Below are 8,350 nucleotides of genomic sequence, written 5' to 3'. Positions count from 1 at the left end.
ACTATAGATTTTAGTGGTTAGAGCCAATGAATGACTGAGTTCCAGAACAATCCCCAGCACCTCCTTAAAGCAAACCTTCTGTCCCTACCACCACTGAAATTCAAACACAGAAAAATCTCTTACTTCTTAAAAATGCTTTGATACAAGGGATGGGGTAAAGGTAGACAAAGCCTGTTAACATGTCAGGAATCCCACTTGCTGAGAGCGTTGAGGTATACTCCCTAGGGAGAGAGGTACCATTAATAGTGGGCTTTTGAATCAAAGGAACTCCTTTAATCCTGAATCTGCCTTGTAACCTTGGGGAAGGTGTTTTACCTCTCTGAGCTTCAGTTTCTCTTCTATAAAACATTCAGCTCTCTACTCAAGTACTGTCTCATCAGAAATGCCTTCCTTCCCACTTATTCAACATAGCAGCTACCAACCAACCACTCTTTCCATCCTACCCACATTTTTCTTCATAGAAATTTCTCACTATTATTTCTCACCATTTGACATTATTATCTATTGTGTTTTCATTTATTCATTGCCTCTCTCCCCCCACTGCTCTATCCCCAGCAGGAGGACAGTACTCTACCTCATATCTGGGCCGCTGTTTACTCTCTGTGTGCCCAACACTCCAATCTTTTGTTGGATCCTCAAATGCTCTACAAAAAAAGTGCAAGGAGTGTGCTCAAAAAGAAGAGAGGAGAAGAAATATCTGAGTGCGGAAGACAGGAAGAGACAGAGAACTGGAGTTTTCTTTCAGAGGGGGGCAGGCTATTTAAAAGTAACAGCAGCAGGTTGGCCTCAATGCAGCATTGCCACACCTGGGTCACATGTGGCCACACAGTGTGAAACACACTGTTTCCAAAGAGTTCTTAAAGCTCAGGAAAATGATCATAATTCAATGATACGTTCAAAAAAAACTAAGATGAAACACGCTATCTATAGTTCTATCCCCACTACATTTAAAAATGTAATGAAAGAAAAGGCTGAAAGGGAATAAATCAATCTACAGAAAATAATATGATTATATGTATTTTTATATCCTCTCTGCTTTTTAAATTAGTTTTGAAAATTGTCTACAAAAATAAATGTATTACGTTAATAAAAAAAAGTATAAGAAAAAAATAATAAAAATAAAAGGATGATACTGGACACAGAGTCAGATTTAATGGATCCCATTAGCCAAATATGGGATAATTAGAGCATCAAAATAAATAATAATAGTAACATATGAGAACACATAGAATAAAATAAGAATCCATGAATTCATGCTGATATAAATAAGAAGGAAAAGATCTTCTCTATAAAAAAAAAAAAAAGTTTTAGAATGCAAACTAGTAAATGTACAAAGATTGACAGAAACAGAAAATCATCATTTAGAAACCATCAGTAATAACTGATTCAGGCAAAAATCATCAATGGTTGCTAACACAGTATTAATGTGTCTCCCCACTAGACACTTATTAATCACAAATGGAAAAATAGTATCTTTATCATATTATACACTATATTACCCAAATAATACAAGTCAATCCGTATCAAGTGCTTCCGGATATGAACAGAGAAGAACATAACATCACTCTGTGGTCCTCCTGCCATAAATGTATAACCAGAATCTAATTATGAGGAAATATCAAACAAAAATTGAGGAACATTCTATAAAATAACTGGCCTCCACTCATTAAAAATGACATAGTCATGAACATAAAGAAAGATGGAAAAATTGTGAGTCTGAAACAATAATCGTAATTCTGAATCATACAAAAATAAACAGTTAAAAAATATTGGAACACTTCCTGGCACGCCTACCATTCACCATCAAAACATCAAAAAAGTGTCAACTAGGAAACATGGCCACATGAAAATTGATGTCCAAACTTACCGACAATCTCCCTTCCCCCACAAAGAAAAAAATGATTTTAAAATATTAAAAAGATGAAATGTATGTTTTTGTAAATGTCCACTAAGCTCCATGTTAGGTTCAAAACTGGGTGACATGGGCTTACATTTATAGAAATGTAAAACTTAATCTCAAAAATATAATGAAAATGTTCAGAAAAAAAAAAAGATGAAGATATTGGCATGATTTCTGAAAAATAGGTTTCATTCTCAGGTCAAAACCAGAAAATTCTACTACATACACAGTAATGCCCCCACACATCTGTCAGTTGTTCATACTGTGGGGGCTTGCGTGTTGCTGTGATGCTGGAAGCTATGCCACCAGTACTCAACTGCCAGAAGGGTCACCCATGGCGGACAGTTTTCAGCTGAGCTTCCAGACTAAGACAGACTAGGAAAAAGGACCTCGCAGTGTACTCTGAAAAGCATTAGCCAGTGAAAACCTTATGAAAAGCAGCAGAACATCGTTTGATATAGTGCCAGAAGATGAGTCCATCAGGTTGAAAGAAGAGCTGCCTCCGCAAAGTAAAGTCAACCTTAATGACGTAGATGAAGTCAAGCTTTTGGGACCTTCATTTGCTGATATGCCTTGACTCAAAACGAGAAGAAACAGCTGCAAACATCCATTAATAATCAAAAGGTGGAATCTATGAAGCATGAATCTGGGAAAATTGGAAATCATTAAAATGAAATGGAACTCATTAACATCAGTATCCTAGTCATCAGCGAGCTGAAATGGATTGGTATTGGCCATTATGAATAGGACAATAATATGGTCTACTATGCCAGGAATGACAACTTGAGGAGGAATGGTGTTACATCATCGTCAAAAAGAACATTTCAAGATCTATCCTGAATTACAACACTCTCAGTAATAGGATCCATATGTCTACAAGGAAGACCAGTTAATACGACTATTATTCAAATTTATGCACCAAACATTAAGGCCAAAGGTGAAGAAACTAAAGATTTTTTTAATCAAATTCTGAGTCTGAAATTGATCAAACACGCAATCAGGATGCACTGAAAATTACTGGTGATTGGAATATGGAAACCCTGATAGTGTAGTGGTTAAGAGCAATAGCTGCTAACCAAAAAGTCGGTGGTTCAAATCCACCAGGCGCTCCTTGGAAACTCTATGGGGCAGTTCTACTCTGTCCTATAGGATCACTATGAGTCAGAATCGACTTGACAGCAATGGCTTTTTTGGGGGGGTGATTGGAATGCAAAAGTTGGAAACAAAGGAGAAAGATCTATAGTTGGAAAATATCGCCTTGGTGATAGAAAAGATGCCGGAGATAGCACAATAGAATTTTGCAAGACCAACAACTTCCTCATTGCAAATACCTTTTTTCAACAATATAAATGGCAACATGGACCCCCCCCCCATTGGATGGAATGCGCAGGAATCAAATCAACTTCATCTGTGGAAGGAGACAATGGAAAAGCTCAATATCATCAGTCAGAACAAGGGCAGGGGCCAACTGTGGAACAGAATATCAACTACTCCTATGCAAGTTCAAGTGGAAGTATACAATTCTGTATACTAAGGTCCCATTATCATGTCAAAAATCAAGGAAGTTCTGATAGAACCAAACTGAAGTCTTAACTCAAGTCACTGAGGGAACAATTCACAATTCCCATTGCTGATAGTATAGTTCGGTGTTTCAAAAAATAAATTTTAAAATTTTAGGCAGAACTGTATTAAAATTCGCTGGATAGTCTTAATGGCATAATGGAGATGACAGAGCAAAGAGGTAGTGAACTTGAAGATGGATGGATAAATATTATGCAGTTTCTGAAAGAAAAAAAGATGAGAAAAGTGAACAGAGACTTAAGGACCTGGGAAACAATAGGTTTAACAATGGAATAACTGGAATATCAGAAGGAAAGGAAAGAAAATAAGGCAGAAAAATATATTTGAAGAAACAATGACGGAAACCCTCCAAATTTGGTGAAAGGCATAGATTTACAAGTTAAAGACACTCAGAGAATACCAAACAGGTTAAATACAAACAGAAATATGTCTACACATAATACAGTCAATCTGCGAAAAATCAAAGAGGAAAATCTTGAAAGCAGAGCAATAAAAACAATATATACAGAAGGGAATAAGGAATAATACCACATATTGCATACTTCTCATCAGAAACTATGGAGGCTAGAAGACAGTGGTACAACATAGTTAAAGTGCTGAAAAAAAAATTTTCATCAAAAATTCTATAATTGATAATATCTTTCAATAAAGATGGTGAAATAAAGACATTTTCATAAAAGATAAACTAAGAAAATTTATCAACAGCAGACTCACACTACAAGAAATTATGAAGGAAGTTCTTGATACTGAAGAGTAATAATATTAGAAGGAAATTGAGATTTTCAGAAAAAAATGAGGAGTATCAGAAATAGTAAACATGTAGGTAGATGTAAAAAACTATATCTTCCTTTTAATTTCTTCAAAATACATATGAATGTTTAAAGCAAAAGTTGTAATATTTAATTGCAGATTTTATAATGTATTTAGATGTAATACATAAGAAATGTATATTATAAAGGACAGTGGGAGGGCACAAACATTGGAACCATAAGGTTGCAAAATTTCTAAATTTTATATGAAATAATAATGATCCCTCGTGATTCAACGATTAAGTGCTAAGCTGCTAGCCAAAAGGTTGGTGGTTTGATCCCATCCAGAGGCTTCACAGGAAAAAGATCTGGTGAGCTGTATCCATAAAGATTATAACCAAGAAAACCCTATGGAACAGTTCTACACTGTCACATGGGTTGCTATGAGTTGAAAATTATCAGTGACACCTAACAAGAACAACAGCAATGACATCTGAAAGGATAAAATATTAACTGTAAGCAGACTGTAAAAAGTAAAAAAAAAAAAACCACAACAAGAAACCACTTAACCCCCACTAGGATGGCTTAGTTTTGTTTTTTTAATGGAAATAACAGATGTTGGCAAGAATATGGGGAAACTGGAACCCTTATCCATTGTGAAAAACAGTTTGGTGACTCCTCAAAAAAATTAAACACAGAACTACCATATGACCCAGCAATCCCACTCCTAGGTATACACCCAAGGGATCTGAAAGCAGTAATACAAACAGACACATGTACACCAATATTCATTGCAGGACTATTCACAATAGTGGAAACAAACCAAATGCCTGTTAAGGATTAAACTGTGTCCCCCCAAAATGTGTGTCAACTTGGTTAGGCCATGACTTCCAGCATTATGTGATTGTCTACCATTTTGTCATCTGATGTGATTTTCCTATATGCTGTTAAGTCTTACCTCTATAATGTTAATGAGGCAGGATTAGAGCACTTATGTTAATGAGGCAGGGCTCAAATTTATAAGATTACGTTTTGTCTTAAGTCAATTTCTTTTTTTTTTGTTTTAACTTTTATTAAGCTTCAAGTGAACGTTTACAAATCCAATCAGTCTGTCACATATAAGTTTACATACATCTTAATCCGTACTCCCACTTGCTCTCCCCCTAATGAGTCAGCCCTTTCAGTCTCTCCTTTCGTGAGAATTTTGCCGGCTTCCCTCTCTCTCTATCCTCCCATCCCCTCTCCAGACAAGAGTTGCCAACACAATCTCAAGTGTCCACCTGATATAATTAGCTCACTCTTCATCAGCGTCTCTCTCCCACCCGCTGACCAGTCCCTTTCATGTCTGATGAGTTGTCTTCGGGGATGGTTCCTGTCCTGTGCCAACAGAAGGTCTGGGGACCATGGCCGCCGGGATTCCTCTAGTCTCAGTCAGACCATTAAGTTTGGTCTTTTTATGAGAATTTGGGGTCTGTATCCCACTGATCTCCTGTTCCCTCAGGGGTCCTCTGCTGTGCTCCCTGTCAGGGCAGTCATCGATTGTGGCCGGGCACCAACTAGTTCTTCTGCTCTCAGGGTGATGTAGGTCTCTGGTTCATGTGGCCCTTTCTGTCTCATGGGCTCTTAGTTGTCGTGTGGCCTTGGTGTTCTTCATTTTCCTTTGCTCCACGTGGGTTGAGACCAATTGATGCATCTTAGATGGCCGCTTGTTAGCATTTAAGACCCCAGACGCCACATTTCAAAGTGAGATGCAGAATGATTTCATAATAGAATTATTTTGCCAATTGACTTAGAAGTCCCCGCAAACCATGTTGCCCAGACCCCCGCCCCTGCTCCGCTGACCTTTGCAGGATTCATTTTATCCCGGAAACTTCTTTGTTTTTGGTCCAGTCCAATTGAGCTGACCTTCCATGTATTGAGTGTTGTCTTTCCCTTCACCTAAAGCAGTTCTTATCTACTGATTAATCAATAAAAAACCCTCTCCCACCCTCCCTCCCTCCCCCCCTCATAACCACAAAAGTATGTGTTCTTCTCAGGTTTACTATTTCTCAAGATCTTATAATAGTGGTCTTATACAATATTTGTCCTTTTGCCTCTGACTAATTTCGCTCAGCATAGTGCCTTCCAGGTTCCTCCATGTTATGAAATGTTTCACAGATTTGTCACTGTTCTTTATCGATGCGTAGTATTCCATTGTGTGAGTATACCACAATTTATTTACCCATTCATCCGTTGACGGACACCTTGGTTGCTTCCAGCTTTTTGCTATTGTAAACAGAGCTGCAATAAACATGGGTGTGCATATATCTGTTTGTGTGAAGGCTCTTGTATCTCTAGGGTATATTCCAAGGAGTGGGATTTCTGGGTTGTATGGTAGTTCTATTTCTAACTGTTTAAGATAACGCCAGATAGATTTCCAAAGTGGTTGTACCAAGTCAATTTCTTTTAAGATATAAAATAGAGAAGCAAGCAGAGAGACATGGGGACCTCATACCACCAAGAAAGCAGCACCCAGAGCAGAGCGCATCCTTTGGACCCATGAGCCCTGCACTTGAGAAGCTTCTAGATCAGGGGAAGATTGATGATAAGGACTATCCCCCAGAGCCAACAGACAGAGAAAACCTTCCCCTGGTGCTGGTGCCCTGAATCTGGACTTCTAGCCTACTACACTGTGAGAGAATACATTTCTCTTTGTTAAAGCCATTCACTTGTGGTATTTCTGTTATAGCAGTACCAGATAACTAAGATAATGCCCATCAGTGGATGAATGGATACACAAAATACAGCAATACATACAGTCAGATACTACTCAGCCATAAAGATAAATGAAATCTTGATACTTGATACAACATAGATCAACCTTGAAAACACTGTGCTGAGTAAATAAATCAATCCCGAAAGGATAAATATTGTATGATCTCACTTATATGAAATTATAAGAATAAACAAGTGTTTAGAGACCAAAGCATATTCTTGGTTACCAGGGACTGGAGGGAAGGGGAGAGGAGGAACCATTGCTGGGAAGCACTGAGTTTCTGTTCGTGGTGACAGAAAATCTGGCGTTGATAAAGGGTAGCTGTTGCACAACATGATTAATGTAACTGACATCATTAACTTGTACATCTAAAAACGCTGAACTGGCAAATGTTGTGTTATTAATATATTTACAACAATTTTAAAAAACTTTTAAAAAGGTTGAGGAAATGAATTGTAATCCCTAGAAAAACTGCTAAATAAATGATTCAAGGAATTATAGTGACAAAGGCAATAGATAAATCAAAATGTAATATTAAACTTATTCAAGCAATCCAAAAGAGGGCAGGGGTAGAGAAATAAAAGAAGAAGAAGAAGAAAAAAAAAGCCAAATGGACAAACAGAAAACAAATAATAAAATAGGGCACCAAAACCCAACCATATCAACCATTACATTAAATGTTATTGGATTAGTCATTTCAGTTAAAAGGCAAATACTGCCAAAGTAAGTAATAAAGCAAGATCCAAGCGCACGCTTTTCTAAGAGACACACTTTAAATTCAAAGACACAGGTAGATGAGAGTAAATTAATGGAAAAAGATATACCATGCAAACACTAAGCATAAGAAAGTTGGAGTGGCTATATCAATATCACATACAATAAACACCACTCTCTCAGTAACTGATTAAAAAAAAAGACCAAAAAGCAATAAAGATATAGAAGATGCAAAGAACAGTATCAGATACTTTGACCTAACCAATATTTATAGAATGAAAATCTCCAGAAAACACATTCTTTACAAACGTCATGTGCTAGGCCATCAAACAAGTCTCAATAAATCTACAAGGATTTAAATCATACAGTATCTTCTCTGACTACAATCAATTAAATTTAATATCAATAATAGCATATTTAAGGGAAACTCAGATATTTGGGAATTATACTACTAAATCCATAGGTCAAAGTGAAAGGAAGGTATTATAAATATATTAAACTTAAGGATAATGAAACTACGATACATCACAATTTGTAGAATAAAGCTAAAGCAATGTTTACAGAAAATGCTGTGGCTTTACATGCTTATATTGGGGCGGGGGGAAGAAAGGTTTAAAATCAATGACCTTTAAGAAGCCAGAAAAAGAAGAG

This window comes from Loxodonta africana, chromosome 11 (assembly GCF_030014295.1).
Source record: "Loxodonta africana isolate mLoxAfr1 chromosome 11, mLoxAfr1.hap2, whole genome shotgun sequence".
Classification (NCBI taxonomy): Eukaryota; Metazoa; Chordata; class Mammalia; order Proboscidea; family Elephantidae; genus Loxodonta; species Loxodonta africana.
This window is presented reverse-complemented; position numbering follows the sequence as displayed.